Genomic DNA, 5,755 nt, shown 5'->3' with positions numbered 1-5,755 from the left:
CAAGCAAAGGTAAGTTAACATTCACTTTGCTTAGTATATCAAAAATTTCCTTAAATGACTTATCCTGCTTGCTCTTGGCAAGTCTTCCAGGGAATGGTATTGGTGGAGTATAAGGTTTCTCGACCTTGTGAAGATTTGGTGCTTCAAGTGAGGAAGTAGCATGGCTTGGTTCCTCATTTGGTTTCTCATTTTCTCCTTGAGTAACACCTGCATTCACATGATCATATTCATTAGTAACTTCATTGCCAACTTTATTATCAATAACCTTACCACTTCTAAGTGTAGTGATTGCTTTGGCTTGCTCTTGGTTCCTTTGGAGTATCATGGGTTGGCTTGGAAACTTTCCAACCTCTCTTTGGTTCAAGGCATCTGCAATCTATCCTAATTGTGTCTCCATTTTGGTTAGAGCCGCCGAATGTTGTTGGAGAGTGCTATTTGTGGAATGTTGGAATTGCAAGGTATTTTGGGCTAACAACTTAACCGTATCCTCTAGAGTAGTGGCAGGTTTTGGTTGGAAATTTTGGAATTGATTGTTGTTCTTCCAGGAAAGGTTGGGATGATCTCTCCAACTTGAGTTATATGTATTGGAATACACATCATTCCTTGGCCTTTGATTGTAAGAATTCATGAGGTTCACTTGCTCTTGGACATACTCGGGATAAGCCTCCCTAGATGGACATTGATGAGTAGGATGGCTTGGTATGTTGCAAATGGCACACACTTCATTTGCTTTTGGCACCATGTTGAGCACGGATTCAAGCTTCCTTTCTAGGTTAGCTACCTGCAACAAAAGATCATGATTAGAGCTTGTTTCATAGACTCCAACTTTCTTACCCCTTAAATCTTTGTGTTGAGCATTAGACCCCAACATCTCATAAATGTTATATGACTCTTGAGCATTCTTTTTCTTCAAAGCTCCACCTGCTGCATTATCAACAGTTGATTGACATGTTTGGGTTAGTCCATCATAGAAAATTTGCATTTGTAAGTGAAAAGGTAACCCATGGTGTGGACATTGCAGCAAAAGGCCTTTAAAGCGCTCCCAACACTCATTGAAAGGTTCTCCATCATCTTGTCTGAAGTTGAAGATTTGTCCCCTTAATGTGGCTGTCTTTTGAGTGGAAAAGAACTTCTCCAAGAGCTTCTTAGCCACGGCATCCCATGTGGTGAGGGAACCTGGTGTTAGAGTCATCAACCAACTCTTGGCCCTATCTTTCAAGGTGTAAGGAAACACTCTCATCCTCAAATTTGTTTCACTTACTCCCTGCAAAGGCAAACCACTCACAACATTGTAAAACTCTTTAATATGAGCTAAAGGGTCTTCATTAGGTAAGCCATAAAAAGAGGGAAACATATGGAAATGTGAAGATTTAAGATCATAGTTTCTAGCTTCTGTGGGCAGCAAGATGCATGAAGGTGAATTTGGTATGATTGGTTGAGCAAAGTCCTCCAAAGCTCGAAGCTCATCTTGGTTGCCCGCCATCTCTTCTTCTCTTTCCCAATTCAAGTGCTCAGATCCTTTACTTGTTGAACTAGGTGAATTCTCTTCCTCTTCTTCACGGATATATGGAGGAACTTGATGGCACAAAGTTGTCCAAAGTGTGGCCCTTTAACCGTTCAATTCTTTGGCCTAACTCAACCAGTCTATTTGACATATACTACCTGAAACAAAATAACACAAGTTTGAATGAAAATCAAGAATCTACCTACAATGAAAAGAACAAAGTTTAAATAGCAAACAAGCAATTACAAGGGACTGAAATCAGTCCCCGGCAACGGCGCCATTTTTGTTGTTGTATTCCTTCCTAGATGCTAAAATATGTTTAGTATAATGGCACAAGTAAGGGTGTCGAATCCACAGGGACTAATTGATCCTATATAATCACTTGTTTTGCAAGAACTCGTATTAGAGAAATAAAACTAATCAATGTAGGCAGATTTTGTGGTTGTAACTTAAAAGCATAAGAAAATGAAGTGAACACAAATAAATGAATCAACAACTAATAAAATGGGATAGTACCAAATGGAAATGAAGCTAGGGATTCGATTTCACCATTGCTAAACTAAGTCCATGTTTGTTAAATCAGTTTATACTCAGTCATCTACCTATTTCTTGAGTTTGTTTCACTTGGATATGATCAACCATATGATGTGTGGATTTGATCAAATGTCTCTAATCATGAACCTAATTGTGATGTGCAACTTTGGTTCCTAATCAAGAATATGTAGTGCACAAGAAACTTTCATAAAACCCAAGGGAACACTCGGCAGGATGTTTGCAAAACATTCCCTTTATTCATTCACATATCCACCAAGATTATGCATGATGTGTGCTTTAATCTTGGCTAAACAACCTATGGTTAACTCAAATGATGATCAAGCATTAAAATCAACTCACTAAGTCACAATTAAACCAGAGAATGAAACAAGAAATAGATAGACTAACTGAAAATTCTGAATTAACTACATGGCAATCTTGCAAGGCTACATCGAATCCCTAGAGAGAGATTAGTTACACTTCATGTTTACAAAAGGTTTGACATAATAATAAATAACATGAGTGAACATAGAATTAATAAGAAGAAACCCTTGAAGCAAAACTGATGTTGAAATCCTTTAAGAGTGGCCTTCGGTGTTGGTTCTCCAAATGTGATGTAAAGGAAATGGATCGGCTTAAGGTTGGATGTTCTCTGCAAATGGGAGAGCAAATGGACAGAGATGGAGCGGCTTAGAATGTGTGAATTATGGAACGATGGAAGAACCCAGAGAAGTGAGTTTGCACGGTTTTTATAGAAGGGGAATGTCACTGCCATCATTAAGAATGGAGCTGGAATTGCACATGTGAGATGGAAATGCATAAGTGAGCTGGAATAAGTGGGTTTCTGGGGTGGTGGATGCACGGCACTAGGGAAATATGCATGCATATGGCTATTTTAATTGAACATGCATGTGTATTGGCTGCAAAGCTGAAATGGACAACCTGGAATTGGGTGTACAAATCTGGAAAGGGTATGAAAGTGCACGGCATGGGCAAGAGGGAGCTGGAATGGCATAATGTGAGCTGGAACTGCATGGAATGGATGGATTTCTGGGATGGTGGATGCACGGCACAAGGATAATATGCATGTATGTGGTTTATTTAATCAAAGATGCATGTGCAATGTCTACAACAAGGGAATGGACAACCTGGAATTGGTTGTACCACGCTGGAACAAGGGATGAAAATGCACGGCCTGGTGTGTGATGTTGGTGTAAAAGTGGCTGAATGGTTTAATTAATGGGAGTGGATGTTTTTGGTGCAAAAGGGAGCTGGAAAGGTAATGGAATGCACGGCCAGGTTGTGAACATGCATGTGAATGCATGTTTTGGTGTTAGAAGTGCATAAGTGAGCTGGAACCACATGGGAATGCACGGCCAGGTTGTGAACATGCATGTGAATGCATGTTTTGGTGTTAGAAGTACATAATCTGACTTCAATGTTTTTGCCTTGTTTAGAATCACCCAATATGGCCGAATTGCACCACTTAACACTTCCACATCTTTTCCTGAAATTCCAGCAACCAAATGTTTCCTAGATTCTTCATTTGGACTTCAAATTAACTCCCTAGAATCCTCTCCACGTTTGGAATAATGCTCAGCTACCAAAAGGAATGTTTTTACTTCATTTGCCTTCCCATTGATCCAAATACACACTTGGCTGCACACTAACACCAAATAATGTAAAATGTAACTAGTTTAATCCAAAAACATCACAAAGACGCCAAATAAGGAAGATATAAATGCATGCAAAATGAGACTTATCAGTTCTTCGTCCGGCTGCAAGACGTAAAAGAAAGCACTACTTGGGAGGCAACACAATACACTGAAAAAAAAAAAAAAAAAAAAAAATTATCAACAACAAAAGAGAAAGAATGTAGCCTTCACAAAGGTTGTGTACGTGAAGCCCCACTACGTGGCAACACTCTCGGAGCAGGAGGCATCGGAGCAGGAGGCATCGGAGCAGGAGGCATCGGAGCAAAAGGCATCGGAGATAGAGCATTCGAGGCCTCAATACTTGGCGGAACGCTGGATGACCCAGGAAAAAGGTGCCTCTGGAAGAAAGACGCAAGCCTTTGACGGTCACTTTGCATTCGACCTTGAGATTCTTGCATCTCATCAAGCTTCCTCACCATGCCTGTCGAATAATTATTGGCAAGCACGTGCAAACTTCTATTCTCGTGCTTAAGCTGTTTGATCTCCTGCTTGAGATTTTCCACCTCTGCCATCAATGATTCAACCTGACGGGAGCGAGCAAGCAGGTGTTGGCCCATGTTGGACACAGAGCCTGCGCACTGAACACTGAGAGCCAGGGACTCTTGAACAGCCAACTCATCGGACCGTCCTGAAAGCAGCTGACTATCTTTGGGAGTGAGGAGGTTCCGAGTTACTATTGTAGCTGTTGTGGCATCCTGCATCACGGAGTCTTCACCTGTAAGAGGACCGTTAGAAGATAAGAAAGAAGGGCGCCATACGTTACCTTGACGCGGCGCGCCCGTATCACTGCTGAGACTCAATTCTAAGCTCAAGTTCGATGGGTTTGCCATTTTTCAAAAGTGTTCAAAGAGAAGGGCTGGATGGAGTTAAATTTCAAAGGGCCGGAGACGATTTTCACAGATGGGCAATCTTCAGAGTGTGTATGTGATGCGAGAATTATACACGCACAAATTAAACCCTCTTTTTGACAATTGTAGTATAGATATAAGTAGGGATCGTTCTTAACCGGGGATTAGGAGGGATTGCAAATCTCTTGGAAACTGACTTAAAAACGTAAAATAAAGTTTAAAACACTAAACTAAACTCAAAGAAAGCGAAACTAAACGCTTAAAACACTAAAACAAACCAAAAGACTCAAACATCACCCAAAACACTCAAAACTGCCTTAAAAACACTTTCTGGGCAGTTTTGAGCACTTTGGTGAATTTGGACGAATTTGTATAACAAATTGAATCAAAACACTTATAAACACAAACTAAGACACTTTCTAACTAATTTGGACAATACAAAGACTCAAAGGACTCAAAACAGGTTCAAAAGACTCAAAACTGCCTAAAAACACTAACTAGGCAGTTTCTGACCTTAAACACAAATTTGGACGAATTTAAGATTATAGGTTGATTCAAAACACTTTAAAACACAAATTAAACAGATTCTAAACACTATAGAACAAGAAAGTAAAGGGGGGTTTTGTTTTGACGAAAATTGAAATATAAAACAGAAACTTTAAACTAAACAGATTGTAGAATGTTTTTGGATAAAAAGGATGGATAAAAGGCTAGTTAGGAGGTTCTTCTCCACACATGTCACACTTGCAAACAAAACGATTTTCAGTTGTTCTTCCAATAAATGATAAATACTCAACGCCCCAAATTAACCGTGAATTGCACTAATTAACCCTCAGTTTTTCCACAAGTTATTAAGTTGGATGATTGCATACGACAACCCAAAACATTCCCTACAAGTTCCCTACATGAATTGCGTAATAGAGATACAAGCAAGAATCATTAAGTTCTATGAAAAACATAAGCATTGACGAAGCATTCGTTACTATGAATTGCATGAAACTTATGCTAAGAATTCATTCAACGCGATCGTTTTCAAGCGACCTTCACTACTTATGATTATAAGATTGTAACTATTAGGTGAAACTCCCTCATAATCTAGCATCATATTCATGCATGAAAACTAAGCGTGCACTCTCAATCAACATACACAAATA

At 39.6% G+C, this 5,755-nt stretch overlaps 1 pseudogene; it reads left to right on the top strand.

Moving 5' to 3' along the window:
• Positions 1-998: 998 nt before the first annotated feature.
• On the top strand, positions 999-1,109 carry LOC125473376 (annotated as a pseudogene).
• The last annotated feature ends 4,646 nt before the right edge of the window (positions 1,110-5,755 follow it).

This window comes from the organism of the source record quoted next, unplaced genomic scaffold, assembly GCF_019419815.1.
Source record: "Pyrus x bretschneideri cultivar Hongxiangsu unplaced genomic scaffold, Pyrus_bretschneideri_v1 Contig84, whole genome shotgun sequence".
Classification (NCBI taxonomy): Eukaryota; Viridiplantae; Streptophyta; class Magnoliopsida; order Rosales; family Rosaceae; genus Pyrus; species Pyrus x bretschneideri.
The sequence above is the reverse complement of the archived record's forward strand: the minus strand, read 5'-3'. Positions and strand labels throughout refer to the sequence as shown.